Source organism: Dipodomys spectabilis, unplaced genomic scaffold (assembly GCF_019054845.1).
Source record: "Dipodomys spectabilis isolate Male_0828 unplaced genomic scaffold, ASM1905484v1 ptg000389l, whole genome shotgun sequence".
Classification (NCBI taxonomy): domain Eukaryota; kingdom Metazoa; phylum Chordata; class Mammalia; order Rodentia; family Heteromyidae; genus Dipodomys; species Dipodomys spectabilis.
In genome coordinates, this window is record NW_024871066.1 from 718051 (window position 1) to 738822 (window position 20772).

Genomic DNA, 20772 nt, shown 5'->3' on the forward strand with positions numbered 1-20772 from the left:
CCTCCTGTGAAAGGTATGCTCCACCAGGCCTGGTCCTCTGTAATTGGGATGGTAGACATGTGGTGTCATGCTCAGTCATAGGTGTAGATGGATTATCCTAAACTCAGTCCATAGCAGCAGATTCTTGACCACACGTGAAGCTCTTGGTAGGGCCTCAACCATTGGACCTCAGTCTCCTCACAGGACAGTTGTGAGGAAACAAGGGATTTATACAGAGCAATCTCTGGAAAAGAGAGGGAATGGCCTTCAGATAAGGTTTTGGCAATTCAGTGAGCATATGACAGGAAGATACCAGAAAGGGCTCAGGTGGGGCCTGTTATTAATCATGCAACAGGTGTGGGATTATGAACCAAAACATGGTTCTCTTTCATTATTGCCCTATCCCAATGAGGAAGGGGATCCTTCACTTTGTTCAGTTTTGCAGCTGGGGAAACCGAGGCACACAGAAGCCAGGTGACCTACTTATGACCTCAAGTTCACAGGAAGCTTGGCCTGACTTCTCTACCATGCTCGCTAGGACAATGGGTGCTATTCAGTCCACTTCTTGTGGTGGGAAGTCTACTTCTTTCAGTCGTGGTTCTTGAACTCTACGATTGGGCACTGTTCCCGAGCTCCTCAGCTCAAGGCTAGCGCTTTATCACTTGATCCCACAGTGCCACTTCCAGTTTTCTGGTGGTTATTTGGAGATAAGATTCTCAAACACGTTCCTCCCAGGGCTGTCTATGAACCATTATCCTCATATCTCAGCCTCCAGTGTAGTTAGGATTAGAGTTTTATGCCACTGGCACCCGATTTAAGTGTAATTCTGATTTTCTCTCTCTCTCCCTCTCTCTCTCTCTCTCTCTCTCTCACTGTCGCTCTCAGGAACGGGTAGAATGGGTGCTGTAGGAGGTGGGCCAACGTCCCCAGGTAGCTGGAACCCAAGATGGCCCACTCATTCTGGAGGTGGGCTCTTGGTCGGGAGCTGTCTCTTTCAGCGTGTTGATACATCTCCATGAGATAAGCCCTCTGAGCCCTTGCAAGACTGACAGGGTTATTCATTTTCCATCTAGCTTTACTGGATTTATTATATTGTATTCTTTTCTACATTATTTTCTAGCACCTGGCCAATATTATGGTACATAGTTACTGAATGAAAATGTAATGTCAACTTAAGAAAGTCATTTAGCGATCTGGGAATGTGGCTTCATGATATGATAATTGCCTAGCATGCATGAAACCCTGAATTCAATTCCTCAGTACCACATAAACAGAAAAACACTGGAAATGGTGTTGTGCCTCAAGTGGTACAGTGATTGCCTTGAGCAAAAAAGCAAAAAAAAAAAACCAAACCAAAAAACATTTAATTAGTAAATGCAAAACAAAGAACCCATACTTGGAATATATAATTGCTCCTGCCATACTGACACCTGACAATAATCCATAATTCATGTACTTTTTCTAATATTAGGATATTGTGTTGAAAAAAAGTTTTGTTCATTAGGTCCCAGCAATTAATGTCTTGAATGTGCTTAGATGTCAGGTGAAGATTAATTCTGCAAATTCAAAGATTCCAGGATTTTGAATGGTCTCTGCTAATCACAATGAGAAGGGTAGTCTAAGTGAGATTTGGAAATCTTTTTGGTTATTCATGGCACCACGACGGCAGAGGCAAATTAACAGTTGTGACAGAAGAGAAGGAATAACTCCAGAGTTAATGAATAAATGATATTTACTAATGTATGCCAGAAACATTTATAGAGAACGATTTTTGGTTATTGAACAAATAGTTATCAACTAGTCTTATTCCTCATTACCTTTAGCATTCTAAATCTCTTAGGCTACTTCTTAATCTCTGTGTAATACATGTATCTCCTTCTGTGCTGTTTTTTCTTACCTTAACTTCTTTGCTTTCTAAAAATCTCAATCTTTCTATATTTCTCTATGAACATTTCCTGATACTAAATACACCTACTCAGACAGCAGAGAATGCTAATTAAGCGTCCCATAGCTCATGAGTCATTATTGAAACAACATAGAAAAGGAGGACATATTTATTGTTATCTCAAATTTTCTGAAAAGCTGCAATGCCATCATTTGATTCAAATTTCCATTATTTGTCTACATAGTGTCATTCATTGCACATAAATGCAAATATGAGCTGGGTGCTGGTGGATCACGCCTGGAATCCTAGCTATTCATGAAACCAGAGGATTGTGGTTCAAAGACAGACTGGTCAGTAATGTCCATGAGACACTTATCTTCAATTAACCACCGGAAACCCGGAAGTCGTGCTGTAGCTAAAGCGGTAGAGCTCTCAATTTGAGCTTAAGAGCTGAGGGAGTGCGCCCAGGATCAGAGTTCAAGCCCCACAACCAACAAAAAGTGCAAATATTACCTTAAGTTTCCCCAAAAGGAAGGACAAGATCAATAATCTTCCCAAGCAGAAAAAATAATTTCAAAATGATTCAGTGCACCTACTTTTGCTGAGTTATTTAAGTTATGGCTTCTTTGCTAGACATATTCTCTTCCTTTATAAATTGTCAAATACTAACATTACAATAAACTTCATCTAATATTTTTTGTTTCAAAAGAGAAGTCTATACAGTTGATGTCACTTAGCTTTCTTACTATCTTAATTCAAAGCCAAACCAGGCAGGAGAGTCTGTCAAACTCTTATCGCAAATTGAACACCAAAATACCAGAAGTGGAGTTTTGGCTCAAACAGTAGATTACTAGCTTTGGGGGCAGGTGGGCTGGAAAGACAACTGTTCAGGGACAGGATCCAGCCTCTGGGTTCAAGCCCCAGAACCAGCACAAACTAAACAAACAAGCAAACAAAAATCCCAGATTTTTCTTTGGGGCCCTCCTTAAAGGTGTACTGGTCAGAGAAGAGGCTTCTTTTGCTGATCATATTGACTGGATCCTGCTTTTTTGGAATCCTTATTACTCTGGAGAACTCAGGACCAGACCAAAGGAATTGATAACTGACTCCTGCATCGAGAATCATCTCAGGGGTGAAATATCCATCTATAAGACACTTTAAAACCTCTATGTCTTTGTTCCTTTGCAGGAGAACACTTTTTAAACAACGTTATTTCCTTTTGTTCTATACTGGCCTTCAAATGGTACATTATTTCTTTTTGTAACACTATGAACTAGAAGTTTACATAAAAAATTTATATGAGTAAAGAACACACTCAAAAAGCCAGGGACAGAGTTTCCTTCAAGCCTTGGGATATTTTTCTTGTACAGTAAAAAGGAAAGCACAAGGTAACTTGAACTTTGTTTTTCCTCTATGTTCCATTCCTCTCCTGTGGTCAGTTTCCATATCCAGTAACAGTTACTTCCAGTAACAATCGATGGTGCTGCTTGAGGTATGATGAATGTTTTCTGGCTTCACTGCAATAAGACGAGAACACCTACGGACCTGAGGTAAAACGTGTTTCAGAGACAATTTAGTAAAGGGAAAATATGAAATTTATATTGCTTTAAATATATTATGCATGAGTACATTGAGTTCAAACTTTGTAAGTTCTCTGTAAGCTAATGCGAATTTTAAATGGGAAGACGGTTTTCAGAACATTCTTTTTGTGAGTGTATGTGCTGTTCATTATTTCCCAAGTGTACGTGAGCTAACAGTAAGGAAACAATAGCAATAATAGGAGAAAGAGAAGTTCTGTTTTTAAGTATAAGGGTTCCATACAATATAGATGACTACAAATAAGCAACATTGAAACAATAAAGCCAAGTCCAGGATGTAGATTTATGAGAGTGATATACAGAAAGCAAGACTCCTATGTGGAACATGAAGTATGAGGCCACTCCCATTCTAAATCATGCTTGCTAATCATGCAACTTTGTAGAAAGTAGAATGGAAGAATAATTCTGTTTTCAGTGCAAGTCAGATATAAAAGCATGGATTTAACTGGAAAAATGTCCATCTTGTGAGAGCAGGGATTATGCTAGCAATAAACTGTTGGCTAAGATCTCATTTCTTTTTTTTTCTTTACACACACACACACACAGACACACAGACACACACACACACACAGACACACACACACACACACACACACACAAACATATATATTTGTTGGCGGTGGTCTTGGCACTTGAACTCTGGGCCTGCGAGCTGTCTCTCTGCTATTCAGCTCAAGCTAATGCTCTACCACTTGATCCACAGTGCCAATTCCAATTTTCTTTTAGTTAATTTGAGAAAAGAGTCTCTGGGACTTTCCTACTGGGGCTGGCTTTAAACCTCAATCCTCATATCTCACCATGACCCAGCTTATGATCACATTCCTAATAGTGTACACTCAAGATATGTAATGTGTCTGTTCATCTATCTTTATAAGAATTCTTTAGTTAAGGCTGAGGAGATGTCTCAGAGGTACAGCGCTTGCCTCGCATGCATGAGGCCCTTGGTTCATCTCCTCAGCACCACTTAAGCAATAAAGAAAAAAGCCGAAATTGGTGCTGTGACTCAAGTGGTAGAGTGCTAGCCTTGAGTTGAAGAGCTGAGGGACAGAGCCCAGGCCCAGAGTTCAGGCGCCATGACCAGACACCCCACCAAAACAAAAAAAAAAAGAATTCTTGAGTTAAAAATCTGGGCTACAGCTTAGACATTACCCTCACAAAAATGTTTGTCATTTAAAAGTTGATAGTCCTGGAGAAATAAAACCTAAGAATGTAAAGGAGTCTGGGAAGTTCAATTGGCATCCAGCCTGGGCAGAACACTCTTTGCAACAGTATATAAAATTAAGCAGTCAAAATCTGGATTGGAAGAATGGCTCAATTGATGGAAGACCAGTCATGAGCAAGATTGCTGAATAAGAGCTTGAGGCTTTTGCATATATACATATAAACATACACATACACCCAGAGGCACTTATATGTGCACACACAAATACACAAATGAAACAACTCTCAGAATGTGTAGAAAAGTTAGAAAACAATAAATATATGTCCTGAACAAAACTAGAATCAAGTGATAATTTTTAGTATTTGAAAATTCTCAAATGAACTTCCTTCAAATAAGTTTGAGAATATTACATTGGTAGGGATCAGAGATAGTAAGAATTAATAATCATTATTAAAGCGATCAGATCCATGGAGGAATGAATCAGAGATCTGGCAGGTGCATCTGAAAATGTTCATATCCTGTATCAAATGTTAGAACATCTTTGAAAATAGTAGATAAAGTCTAAGCAGTCACTCTGGTGTATAATATCACTGGAGAAGTTCAGAATTGGAAGTCTGAATCTAGATTAAATAAACCAAGAAACTATGGCAGGGCAATGTGATACAAGCTTAGAATTCTAGCACCGAGATTAAGACAGGAGATTAGAAAATGGAATTACATAGTGATATGTTCCCTGGACCAAGTAATTTTGTCTTAATAAAACAAAACAAACAAGAAAGGAATACATAGTTGGACATTTGGGCTAATTTTGTCATTATGTTTTGAGAAGCCAAATTTCCTGTTGAAATGCAACTCATATTTAATCCTCACTTGTGTTTTAAATTCTCTCTTCATTACAGAACATTCTTAGATGCAAAATGACTCATGATTCCCATCCAAAATTTGAAAAAATAAGTTGTCATCATTCTGTTGTAACCCAAAGAAATGATGAAGCATTACACAAGCTTAAGCTTGGAAAAATAGCAAAGTTCGTCTAATGAAGGATTTTGAAGATCTTGCTAAATTAGAATTTAGATTTAAAATATTTTGGTTTTGTTTGTAATTTTATATTCTATAGGATTCTACAAAATTGTTTTTAAGTAGAGGGTTTAATTGACATTCACAAATGATTTTGCATTCTATGTGCCTATAATATTCTTTCAAGAACTTGTTTAATAGATAATTCCAACAGTTCATGTATGAAATGATAATGTGAATGTTGTAGACAGAGTTGCCAACAAATTGATGATATTAATTTATAAATTTAGAATAAGAGCAATTTTTGGAGTCTTTGGTATAACATGGTATGAAGAGAATAATTGTGTGACATCTTCTTTCTTCTACCTGTATGTAACACAGGAAGCAATTTCCTTAATTATTTGCTATTGTATACACTGAAAAAAATGTTGCATTTGGGGTTTGATTTTATTTTTGTTTTTGTTTTATTGGTTTGTCCTAGCGCTTTTTCTCTGGGCCTGGACACTGTCTCTGAGCCTGTTTATGCTCAAGGCTCGTGCCCTACCACTTCAATCTCAGTGCCACTTGCGTCTGGCTTTTGCTGAGAATTTTATTGGAGATAAGAATCTAGGGAATATTCTTGCCTGGGTGGGCTTTCAACTGTAATCTTCTGATCTTAGCATCCAGAATTTATATGATAGCTAACAATTATAAATATAAATAATATTTGCAAGTGTTCTGATATCAAAAATACCAGTGGGGGGGAAATGATGCAACCCAGTTTATTTTGGTGTTCTTACCAGAACATGAATGGCATCACATTAGCAGCATTGTATTTTTTCACAATAGAGATAAGCTATTCATCATATGAATTAAGGGAAGTTTGAGATGCACCCTAAAAGTTGGAGAATTTTGAGCTAGGATGACTCTATATCATAAATATTGGTATTGGTGGTCATAAAAATAATAGCTTATTGTGATAAACAATTGCTAACTCTTGAAGAATTAATTATTACCGATGCTACATAGTTTTATCCTCTACCAGAACATGGTTATTTTCCTGTTGTCTCTCAATCTGTAACACCCCATTGGAAAATGCATCTATTGCAGAATTACATAACATGCAAGCCGGTATTGTTTTGAATCTCTCAGGTATGGAATCTTCAGAATTTGAAAATGAGTAATTACTAGTCATTGGAATGTTGACGAACACATATATTCTGTCTTCTTAACAACTTATTTACTTTTACAAGTTATTTGTTTCCATAGAATTAAACTGTTTTCGCTTTTAGTATGAGAAAGTACTATATTTATTCTTTTTTCAAAATATTGGTAAGTATATTGTGAAAATATTGTCTAGTCAGATAGCATTCAAGTTGATGGTCCTCTGATTAAAAAGGGGTAATTAATTCAAATTAGACACCAAACAGTATGGATTTTTAAAAAGTTACTACATAAAGAATAATATGTACTTTACCAATACAGTGAAATTTTATTTCATGCAGCTTATTTTTTAAATTTTATTTTATTTTCAAAGTGATGTACAGTGGGGTTACAGTAATTTTAAGGTAGTGAATACATAACTTTTCAAACTTGTTACCCCCTACCTCATTTTCTTCACAGTTTTCCTTCACCCCAGTACCCCTCACAAGTTGTAATGTACATTTCCAACATATTGTCTTGTGAGTATTGCTATTGCATTGGTTTGCCTTTGTCCTCTGTCTCACCATTTTGTTGTTCCTCTTCCCTTCCCTAATTAAGGTAAATATATACACAATACACAGGCTACCAAAATCAAATACAGCAGGGAAATAAGCATAGAGGAAAACCCCAAAAGAAAATGGAAATCACATAGTACATTAAAAACAACAATCGCAAATAATACTCTCTGTTTCCATATCTTGGAGTTCATTTTGCTTAGCATCAGATTATAAGGTTATATATATATGCATAACAAAGCCACTGGAAAATAGTAGTTTCATGGACACTATATCATGAAAACAACATGTTTACTGTTTTTGATATTAAAGGTGGAGTTAGGATTGATGAACTTGTGGTTCTAATAAAGGAATTTCAATAGAGTTTTAAAATTATGACAGGTTTTTCTGGGAAGGTGGCTCAGTGGTAAGAGCGCTTGCCTTGCATGCCTGAAGCCCTGGGTTCGATTCCTCAGCACCACATAAGCAAAAAGAAAAAAAAGCCGGAAGTGGTGCTGTGGCTCAGGTGGTAGAGCGATAGCCTTGAGCTGAAGAGCTGAGGGACAGCGCCCAGGACCAGAGTTCAGGCCCCACGAGTGGACACCCCCAAAAAATTATGACAGGTAAATTTTAATTTGTTCAAACTTTTTAACAACTTAGCCTATTATGAAAATTTAAAATTTCTTGGGAAAATAGGCTTTCATGCAAAGTAATGAATGGAGACTTAGCTGAGAGGGAGCAAAGTGGGTGAAGATGGCTCATTTTCATACTAAACAAACAAACCTCAGAAGCCTTGTTATAAGTCCTGTAGGTTCCCTTGAGAATTGTCCTTACCCAGGAAATCTACTCACTGTGTGAAACAAGGTTGTAGTGGAATTTATATTCAACGTTCTTAAAAAAAAAAATCAAAATTTGTGTATTGACTTTAATTACCAAACAGTAATTCTCTGAAAAAGATAATTTGGGTCAAAATATTTAGGGAAAAAGTCCACTCAAAAAGGTTTGTAATACATTCTACAATGTCTTTGCATGTGAAGCACTGAACTACAGAAAAATACCTGATTGGATACTTGAAACCAATGATTTCACATTTCTTAGTAGCTCAAAAATATAATATCCTTATTAACATGAGATAGTGAAGATTTCTCTTATTACATAAGCCAAAAAGTTTTGGGATCAGAAAAGAATTGAGCAAAGTGAAAAGGCAAGAAAACGCGTTCTTAGAAGTCCTAGCTAAGCATATTGGCTTCAGCAGTGGAAGGAGGCCAAACTTTTTGATATATTGTCTTAATATTTTTGCTCCCTAAAGTGATTTTACAGAGCCTATTTAGCTCACTACCATTTAGAATGGATTGAATGAAGACATGAAAATAAATTCCACATCCAAATAAAAGAGTTTTAAAAGAGAAACCGTGAAGATGTAGCAGTGGGGAAGGACTTATAGTCCTTCACCTTCACTAGACTTGAAGCCAAGAATCTGTGATTAGTTGGAAATCACATAAGAGCTAAGAGATGGACAGAGACATAGGAGATAGGAGCATTGTCCTTTTGTAACAGACACTGTCATCCAAGGTATGGATGATTTAACTCTATTCTTTTCCGTACATCCTTCTGAGCAAATGGAAGACCAAGAGAAAGATAATCTATTGAAATAATTTTTGAAAGAATAACTTCACTGATCCTGATATGGTATCTAAAGAGAGTCTTAAGAGAGAAGATAAAAGTGAAGTATTCTTCGGTTTCCTCTAAGCATCTTGTTAGCAAAGTATATCTTTGAGGTTAGAAGTGATTGAACCAAAAAGTGGTGGAGTACCCATTTTTTTTCTAAATTTTATTTTATTTGTGAACATACTGTACAGAGGGGTTACAATTATATGGGCAAGATAATGCATACATTTCTTACCAAGCATTGCAGCCTCCTCCTTTTTTTACCCTTCACCTCCCTTCCCAGCCTCCCCCCTCCCTCCACCCAATCCTTCCCCACCTCCCCCCCACCCAGTCCTTCCCCCCCCACCGACATTGTAAAGCTCGTTTTTAACAAGACAATTTGTACTTCTCATTGTTGCAACAGGTCCACCTGAATCCTTAAACGACTTGTTTTTCCCCATCTCCTCCACAAGTTATACTAACATCAAATATAGTGAATGCGGGGGTTATAATGTGGGGGAGGGACATACAAAACAACAAAGAAATAATCTTTTAAATGCTTTAGAAACACATGCATGAAAGAAAAAAACATTAAAATACATATCTAAGGGTTCATTTTCCTAACATCACATTATCTGACCTTTTCTGCTTGACTCACACATATACTAGATATTGCAAATAAGGGAAACCATGGGACCTGTGTTTCTTTGGGCCTGGCTTACTTCACTTAATATAATTTTTTCCAAGCCTTTCCATTTCCTAACAAATGGGGCAATGTCATTCTTTCTGATGGAGGCATAGAATTCCATTGTGTATATATACCACATTTTCTTGATCCATTCATCTAGTGAAGGGCATCTGGGTTGGTTCCATATCTTAGCTATGGTAAATAATGCTGCAATAAACATAGTTGTGCTGGTAGCTTTAGTGTGGTCTTGTTTGTAAACATTTGGGTAAATGCCCAAAAGTGGGATTGCTGGGTCATAGGGGAGCTCTATGTGAAGTCTTTTGAGGAACCTCCATACTACTTTCCAAACTGGTTGAACAAGTTTACATTCCCACCAACAGTGAAGTAAGGTTCCCTTCTGTCCACATCCCCTCCAGCATCTGTTGTTGTTAGAGTTCTTGATTTTTGCCATTCTAACTGGAGTGAGGTGGTATCTCAATGTTGCTTTGGTTTGCATTTCTTTTATGGCTAGGGATGTTGAGCATTTCTTCATGTGTCTATTGGCCATCCTTCTTTCTTCTTCAGAGAAGTTTCTCTTTAAGTATTTAGCCCACTTATTTATTGGGCAGTTGTTTCTTTGAGGATTTGTTGTTGGGGGATTTAATTTTTTGAGTTCCAATTATATTTTAGATATGAGACCATTATAAATTGTATGGCTAGTGAATATCTTCTCCCAATCCGTGGGCTTTCTGGTGATCTGGCTAGCTATGTCCTTGGCCAGGCAGGAGCTCTGCAATTGCATGCAATCCCATTTGTCCAACCTTTTTTTTTAATTTTTTTGTGTTTTGGGTCTCTATTAAGAAAATTTCAGCCTGTGCCAAGGAAACCTAGGGTTTCTCCTATTCCATCCTGTAATATTTTCAGAGTGTCTGCTTTGACTCCGAGGTCTTTAATCCATTTGGAGTTGATTCTGTTGCAGGGTGATAAATAAGGATCTAGCTTTAGTTTTCTACAAGTAGTTAATGAATTTTGCCAGCACCATTTACTGAAGAGTCTGTCTTTCTTCCATTCTATTTTTTAGCTCCCTTATCGAAAATTAGATGGCTATGGGACTGTAGGTTCATTTCTGTGTTTTCAATTCTATTCCGTTTGTCATCTTTTATGTTTTACTTCAGCTTTCCCTATTTGGTTTCCCTTTAAATTTGCATCTTGTCTTATTGTTCCAGCTAGCATTCTAATACTAAGTAGTTGAAGAGAAGTGGAGAGACCAGACATCCTTATCTCTTTCCTGAATTAATAAGAAATGGCTTTAACTTTTCACCATTATGTATAATGCTGGCTGTAGGTTAATCAATTCTTAGCAGAAAGAAGAGCACTGGAGCAATATCAGTTCCAAATTTCAAACTATACTAAAAAGCCACACTAATAAGAAGAGCTTGGTACTGGCACAAGAACAGTTTTGAGGACCAATGGAATAGGACTGAAGACTCAAAAATAAACACACTGACATATTGCCACCTAATCTTTGACAAGGGAGCTAAAAAAATAGAATGGAAGAAAGACAGCGTTTTCAGTAAATGGTGCTGGTAAAATTGGTTGCACACCTGTAGAAAACTAAAGCTAGATCCATATATATATTTATATATCATATATATCATGAAGGGTGATATATATATATATACATACATATATATATATATATATATGTATATATATATATATATATATATATCTTAATAGAGAACCAGAAACAAAACAAATCAAAGAGAGGTTGGACAAATGGGATTGCATGAAAGAGCAGAGCTTCTGCAAGGTAAAGTTCATAGACAGCAAGATCAATAAAAAGCCCACTTACTGGGAGTTCTTCATGAGTCATAAAACAGACAAAGTCTTATATATAAAATATACTTAGGAATCAAAATCATAAATACCTCAACAACACATCCTCAAAGGAACAACTGTCCAATATCTAAGTTGGCTGAAGACTTAAAGAGAGACTTCTTTGAAGACGAAATAAAAAATGTCCATTAGACACATGAAGAAAAGAAAATATATATATATATTTGTAATTTGGAGAGTGGAAGGGATATAGCAGAATGCTTAAATGGGGATTCAGGTTGACCATTGTGACAATGAGATGTACAGGACACTGTGCAGAAAATGAATTTACAATCTCAGGCAGGGGTTGAGGAGGTAGGAGTTGGAGATGTGGGGAAGGAAAGGATGGAAGGAGAAAAACAAAGGAGGAGGTAACAATGCTGTATACGAAATGTACTCATAACCTAGTCCTGTAACTCTGAACCCTCTGTACAGTATTTTTACAATAAAAATATATTTAAAAAAATCTCTGCCTGCTGTAGATTTCCAGTGCTCCCCTCGGAATTGCATTTTCTGCCTATTCTGGCTGTGGTTAGGTCCACCTGCCCAATGGATCAGTAGTCTTCAAGGCATCTTGGTCTTGCAGTGGGACTTGGATTATCCAGTGGTGTTTGGAACCAGGCCAAGGACAGGACAAAACCACTTCCAGGACATGGCTTCGTCATTGCCCAGGCAACTAGGATTGCAAGCAGAATTTCTCTGAATTTGACTCCAGAAAACTATCAGTGAACCAAAAGGCAAGTCCACCAAACACCTCACTCCCCCCACCCCATTTCCTCCTTTCTCCCTCCCTGGGAAAGTAGAAAATAATTTTGCAGGTTTTGACACACACACAAAATGCCCACCATCTCCCCTGGTAAACTTGGTTTCAAGTCACTAAGTCATGTCAACGGATAATGCTGCATTCATTATTCTGGACAACATCTTCAGGTTGTTTGATGCTTTAATTTGTTGTTGTTGTTGTTGTTGTTGTTGGTAGGGGTGCCTGAACTTTGGGTCTGGGTGCTGTCCCTGAGCTGTTCAGCTCAAGGCTAGCGCACTACCACTTTAGCCATCATGCCACTTCCAGTTTTTTCTGCTTATGTGGTGCTGAAGAACTGAAAGTAGGACCTCATGCATGCAAGACAAGCACTCTACTACTGAGTCTTCTTCCAGACTTAATGATTTAATTCTTTACAATTTCTTTTTGTCCGTCATGGGCCTTGAACTCAGGGCTTGGGTATTAACATATCCCAGAGTTCTTTAGCTCAAGGGGAGTCCACTCCCAATTGAGTTACAGTGCCACTTCCTGTTTGGAGATAACTGACTCACAGACTTTCATGCCAGGATTTGCTTTGAACAGATGAATTTTTAAATTATATTTCTCCTAGGTGTTTATTGGAACATTAAAGGTTTTCTGGAATTTAATGTTTTCTGTAAACGTTTGTCTTCAAGTAATCCAAAAGCATTAAATATTACATTTCAAAGCTATCCTTTAGCACATCCATTTTGAAATTATTATCTTAAGATGAAATTCTAATTCTTTGTAGTAACAACCCATTAAAGTCCAAATGGGAAATATGCTAATTTCAGCAGCCTTGGCTCTCCTCCCTCTTTTTTTCTCTCCAGTATCTTTTCTTGTTTTGGAACAAGTGTCATGGACTGTCCAACCAATCAAAAGGAAGATTATTCCATTAATTTAATAGAAAAGGTATCCAGCCTACCTGTATCTCAAGGGAACTTTGAGTATAATGTTAATCTAATAGTGGATTTTCAGTCATTTCAATAATTTTTTGTTTAACCACTCATTAAAGAGGTTCCAAAAGGCAAGATTCAAAAATCATGTTCTGCTTTCAAAGTTAATAATTCAACAAAGATTACATGGTGAAGAATTTCTCTTTTATCGTAGCCCTTACCACTGACTCCTTCCCTTCAAACTTGTAGCTTTGTTCAGTTTTCTTGTTCCAGCATTCATTTTGGTATTTGCTTCAGTAATATCCTTGTAGTATTTGACAATGAAATTCCATTTATTGTTAGAAAGCTCAATTCATATTGCCAGAGGCAGACTCATGAGCAGTTCATAAAGCATAAACTATTGAGAATCGTTAACATGGTCATATGCAAATATTCCATAAATTAATATAAGTACCACATAAATGTGAACTTTCATATACTTTTAAAAATGCAAAGTAGTTACATATATATGTCATAAAATAATTCATATCACTGGTAGAAGAGATTAAGCTAAAATTTTTATTAATATCATCCCCAATATTTTTTCAAATTTTCTTTTCTCATTAACATTCACCTTAGGGCCTGCTTTTCCTAGCAACAAGTTATAAGTTGATATCCTTGGATTTTAGTCTCCTCTGAGTAACGTCTTTTCTTTCCACCACTAGTTAGTCCCTCATGTTAAATACCTGAGGAATAACGTCCCATTGTGCCTGCAAGAAAAGTACCCAAGTCGACTGTCTGTGCCTACTCTTGCTTTGCTTTGTTTGTGAATGTGGTAGCAGAGACAGGGGTGTCAGAGATCAGGTGGCTGGAACCATGGTGTTAAGAATTATGGGTAGCAAAATGAGTAGCAGAGAATAGGATACCAGGGAAAGGATAATTGTGACTGTAATTGCTGAGTTGTATTGGCAGTAAATTGGGTAGCAGCAACAGCTTTGCAGGGGTTGGGGCAGCTAATACATGTATCCAGAACAATTTAACAGTGACAAGGAAGCACAGACAAAATGAAAGATAAAAATTGTGAGGCATTGTGGGAATTCTTTGTCTGCCCATTCTAAAAACATGGAGGAGGGTTATTTTAAACTAAAACTACAAAAGAAAATTTAAGGTCTTGGTGCTAACAAACCTGTCCAGGTGTTATTACATTAAATAGAGAATTCAAAATGGTTTTTCTTCATGAATACAGAGATCAAAGATATTATAATTCTTATTTCAAAATGCAAATTAAAGGGGAAAATTAATCAGGAGGTAAAATTCATGTTGAATGTTAATATTTAAGCAGAAAAGAAGATCCTAGATGGCAGACTAAAGACAAAGCAATATTAGAGCATTATATGTTCAATAATAATTAAGAAACTTAATTGAAAAATTGAGCTAGAATGTTCACATCAGGAAAAGGCAAGCAATCAGAGTCTACCACCAACAAAGAAACATCATAATGTATATCTCAGAAAAAGGAACCAAGTTCCTTATCCTTGATGTCAATGATACACATAACCCCCCTTACAAACATACACACTCACACACACACACGAATTATGCAACAGCTCAAGATACTCACATCCATTCAACATGAATCAAAGATCTTCTTGTAATACTTGAAACTTTAAATTTTGAAGTCTTACTCTGAAAACATTACAGGAAGGAATAGGAGAAACCCTAGGTCTCCTTGGCACATCCGAAATTTTCTTAAAAGAGACCCAGAAATACAAAAAATCAAAGACAAATGGGACAAATGGGATTTCATGAAATTGCAGAGCTTCTGCATGACAAAGAACATAGCTATCAAGATCACTAGAAAGCCTATGGATTGGGAGAAGATCTGCACTAGCCATACAACGGATAAGGGTCTCATATCTAAAATATACCTGGAACTCAAAAAATTAAATCCCTCAAGAACAAATCTTCAGAGAAACAACTGCCCATTAAATAAGTGGGCTAAAGACTTAAAGAGAAACTTCACTGAAGGGGAAAGAAGGATGGCAAATAAACACATGAAGTAATACTCAACCTCTCTAGCCATAAAAGAATTGCAAATAAAAACAACATTGAGGTACCACCTTACCCAATTAGAATGGCTTTAATCAAATACTCTAATAACAACAGATGCCGGAGGGGATGTGGACAGAAAGAAAGCTTACTGCATTGTTGGTGGGAGTGTAAACTTGTTCAACCACTTTGGAAAGCAGTATGGAGGTTCATCAAAAGACTCCACATAGAGCACCCCTATGACCCAGCAATCCCACTTTTTGGCATTTACCCACATGATCACAAACAAGATCATAGTAAAGCTATCAGCACACCTATGCTTATTGTAGAATTATTTACCATTGCTATGATAGGGAACCAACCCAGATGCCCCTCAGTAGATGAATGGATCAAGAAAATGTGGTATATATACACAATGGAATTCTATGCCTCCATGAGAAAGAATGACATTGCTCCATTTGTTAGGAAATGGAAAGACTTGGAAAAATTATATTAAGTGAAGTAAGCCAGACCCAAAGAAACATAGGTCCCATGGCTTCCCTTATTTGCAATAACTAGTATATGTCTGAGGCAAGCAAAATATTTCAGATAAATGGATGCTAGGGAAATGAACCCCAAGATAAGTATTCAATTTTTTTTAATTTCATGCAGTTATTTCTAACATATTTTTAAGATGATTTCTATATTGCTTTTTATGTCTCTCCCCCTGCTTTCACTGTATTTGATGTTGGTACAATTTGTGTAGGGGAAGGGCATAAACAAATCGTTTAACTAGGGGCACAGGTGGACCCATTGCAACAATGAGATATACAAGTAATTATGTCGAAAAATGAATTTTACAACTTTGGCTATCTACTTTCCAGCTGATCTATAGGTATAGAAGCAAAACGTAATACAAAGCAATACAAACCACTTCTTACTATAAATAATTTTTCTCTGAACATCTTAAAAGTCAATTCTGACAACATGCAATAAAAAATCCCTAAGTTTAAAACATTCTTCTAGACAAATTGAAGAAATACTGAGAACAAGTGTTTTAAGAATAATTTCAGAGAGCTTGAACTCAACGCCTGGGTTCTGTCTCTGACATTTATTACTAAAGACTAGTGCTGCCACTTTGAACCACAGTGCCACAGTAAAGTCTCACCAATTTTCCTCTCCATACTGGCTTTGAACTATGATCTAGATGTTTCAGCTCTCTGCATAGCTAGGATTATAGGCATGTGTCCATGCACCTGGCTAGAATAATTGCTTACCTGAGACAGAGGCCAGTTAGTATTAAATGTCATTCATGTTTAACTTTGTAAAATAAAGTGAACTGAAATGCCTTCCACTAGAAATAAGGAATTAAATGTGTAGATGGGTTACAAAGTTCTTACCAAAAGATACATATTTTCCTTGCTTTGTTTTTCTTCCAAAAGTGTTTGCTTTCCCGAATCATACCTTATCTTTCCTTGCTGGTTTCTTTAGTTTATTTCATACATGCCCACAGCTCCTTCAACTATCATTTCTTATGTGAAGACCTTGCAAATATCTATTTTCAGTCCAAACTCCTTGTATGCACCTCTCAACCATATATTCAACTGACATAAAAACTTGTGAAACAGTAATCATCTCTTATCATTACTGGATATTAAAGTGTAAGTAAAATTTAAGAAAATAAAGAATAACATAAATAAATATAACATTATTTTAATAGTAATGCTAAACATAAATAAAACGTTGATTATTTTCCGGAGCAATTTAATAAAAACCTCAAGGAAAAGAAATCAACTTTTTTGAGTGCTGATATTATGGTTTAAACTTAGGACCTTACCTTGTCACTTAGGCTTTTTCGCTCAAAGGTGGTGCTCTGTATTTGAATGACAGCTCCCCTTCCAACTTTATTTGGGGGATTATATAGAGGTAAGAATCTCATGTAATAAAAAACATTTGTGTCCCTATCTTGGGGTTCATTTCACATAACATCCTCTTATAGGGTACCATGTACAAGTTACTCCAAGTAAGATTAACCATGGGACCTGTAGTTATTTGAGCCTGGCTTAATCACTTAATATAATTGTTTCTGCGTCTTTCCCTTTCCTAGCAAATGGGGAGATGGCATTTTCTCTGATTGGAGGCATAGAATTCCATTGTGTGTGTGTGTGTGTGTGTGTGTGTGTGTGTGTGTGTGTGTGTGTGTGTGTGTGTGTGTATCACATTTTCTTGATCCATTCATCTACTGAGGAGCATCTGGGTTGGTCCCATATCTTAGCTATGGTAAATAATGCTGCAATAAACATAGTTGTACTGGTAGCTTAGTATGGTCTTGTTTGTGATCATTTGGGTAAATGCCCAAAAATGGGGACTGCTGGATCATAGGGTGGCTCTAAGTGAGGTCTTAGAAAACTTTATATCAAGTGAAGTAAGCCAAAACCAAAGAAACATTGGTCCTATGGTTTCCCTTATTTGCAATAACTATTATATGTCTGGGACAAGCATAAAAGTTCAAAAGCTATGTCCATATGACCAGATAAGATGCTGTTAAGCGAAATGAACCCCAAGATAGGATTTATAATCTACCATTTGTTTTTTTTTCTTTTTATGTTCCTCCCCCATGGTTTAATCTTTGTTTTCACTGTATTTAGTGTCGGTGCCCTGCATCTTGTATACACCCTTCTCTAGCTTGGGAAGTGGAAGGGACAAAACAAAATAGATAAATAGTGATACAGGCTGACGCATTGTAACAATGAGATGCACAAGACACTATGTTGAAAAAGTATCTTTACAATATGGGTGGGAAAGAGGGGAAGGAAGTAGAGGGGAGTGTATTTGTGGAGGTAGGAGGGAAGGGGAGGGGAAAAACAAAGGAGGAGGTAACAATGCTTGATAGAAAATGTACTCATTAACTTGCTCATGTAACTATAACCCCTCTACACAGCATTTTTACAATGAAAACCTCTTTTAAAAAATAGAAGGTGTGCCGGGCATCGGTGGCTCACGCCTGTAATCCTAGCTACTCAGGATGCTGAGATCTGAGGATAACGGTTCAAAGACAGTCCAAGAAAAAAAGTCCGTGAGACTCTTATCTCCAATAAAACCACTATAAAATCGATGCTGGTGCTGTGACTCAAGCGGTAGAGCACTCCCCTTGAGCTGAAGAGTGCAGGGACAATGCTCGAGCCCAGAGTTCAAGCCCTGCGACTGACACACACACACACACACACACACACAAAAACAGAAGGTGTCATGTACACCAAGTATAGTAGTCCCATCTGTAATCCCACCTGATTGGGAAGCAGAAATGACAAGGATCTTTGTCTCAAGCCAGGCCAAAGAAATAACTGCCAAGACAGCCATCTCAACAAATGAGCTGGCCATAGTAGTTCACATCTGTAATCCTAGCTAATTGTGTGGGAGACATAAGAAGCAATCTAAGACCATTCAGTCAATCTAAGATCAGACCCGGGCAAAAAGTTCAAGACCTCAAGTAAATAAAATGGACCAGAAGTATAACAAAAGTAATTGAACTGCTTGTTGCTATACAACTAAATTCCTATCTAGCAAGCAGAGAATACCTGAATAGAACCCTAGTAATACTCCTCTCTTCCACAAAAAAGCCTAAATAACTTTGTCCTATTTGAACATCTAATTTCAAGGCCACTGACAGATCAGAGATGGTGATACTGTCTTAAAAATTGGGTATTCAAAAGAGACAAAGTTCTTTAGGTTTTGAAAAAGTTGAAAAGGTAGGAAAATCCATGCGATGTTTGTTAGCTCCGTAATTCTAGAAAACATAAAATGTACTCAAGTATTTAATATATATCCATATGTGTGCATATATTCATGTATATATATATATATATGTGTGTGTATACATATAATCATATATATATATATATATATATATACATACATATATATGTATGGTTCATCTCTTTTCTGTGTAGCAAATGGTTCAAATGAATCTGTACAATCACTACTCAAAGGCATGAATAGACAAAGAGAATGAGCAGAGAACTCATACTCAGGAATCTATGGTTAGCCCATAACCTGAAAATCTTTTACAGCAGTTTGCATGTGTCAGTTACTGCAGTACAGGGACAATACGATGGCAATGAGATACCAGGCAGATGAAATGAGAAATGAGATATACAAATGGTACAATATTCTTCTGATGGGTAAGTAAAATTTCCAGTGTGTGTGTGTGTGTGTGTGTGTGTGTGTGTGTGTGTGTGTGTGTGTGTATGAGTGTGTGTGTGGGGGGGTGTATTACATTTACTTGGTTCATTTCTCTCTTGAAGAGTATTTGGGCTGATTCTGTAAGCATGGTTGTGCTGAAAACTTTACTATATCCTGGTTTGTACTCTTTCGGGTAAATGCCCAGGAGTAGAATTGCTGGATCATATGGAAGTGGGTAGTCAATAGAGGAGTGAAGTGGGAAAAGATAGAAGATTGAATAGGAGAAAAGGGGTAAAATGCAGAGAGGAATCCAGTAAATATCCTACAAAATTAAGAAGAGTGAAGGAAGAGGTGTATAGGGGAAGGATGGATGAGAATGTTGAAAGGGTTGACATTGATCAAGGTATATTGTACGCATAAACTGCTTTGTTTAATGATAACTGCTTTGCTACGTAAAATAATAATTAAAAAATCATGTCCCTAAAATGTTATGCAATTAGAAGCAAAGCATGAGATTCTGCTCAGATAATCTCTAGGGTCAATAAATCTTTTTGATTAGGATAAGTTTTAGAACAACACTAATGATACATATCATCTGAAGAAAATTTAATGATTTCCAGCTATTTAAAATAATCACTTTTGATGATATGGCTCAAGTGGCAGAGTGCTACTTAGTGAGCAAAGCTGTCAGATAATGAATTCAAGTCTCAATCTCGAACACAATTAAAAACAATAAGTATAATTTGGTCACTTTCCAGGGCATTAGTAGATCATGCATTAATCCTACGTTATATCAGAAGGCAGAGATCTGGGGATCTCAGTTCAATGTCAGCTTAGATTGGAACGTCTGTGAGACTCTCATCTCCAATTCACTGTCAAAGAAAGCTGGAAGTGGAATCATGAGTTAAGTGGTAGAATGCTAGCCTACAGCAAAAAGCTCAGGGGCAGAAGCCAAGCCTTGAGTTCAAGCCTTAGAATAGTGCATATATATACACAAAGAAAGTAAGTCACTCAATTTCTCAACCTTCCATTTCCCTAATCCTAACTCTAATCTTGGACAGAACCCTAAGAGTAATCTTGATGATAATAGTAACCCAATCCTAAAATTAATGGAAAACACACGAGTTTAGACACATTCTAACAGATACTCATTGTCTTTGAAATGATTTGCACTTTGTTCCAAATCCTACAGATTCCCTGAATTGGACTCTGAAATTGTTCCCTATTATGAATCATTAACCTCAAATCTTCATATCATGAAAACTATCACAGTTTCCACTGATCTTAACGTTTACTAAACTCCTATATCTCCAAAAAGAAGTTGAAGGATTATTTAAAATATACTTCAATACCTAACACTAACTATATATAAATCTTACCAGAAACCTAACTCTAAATTT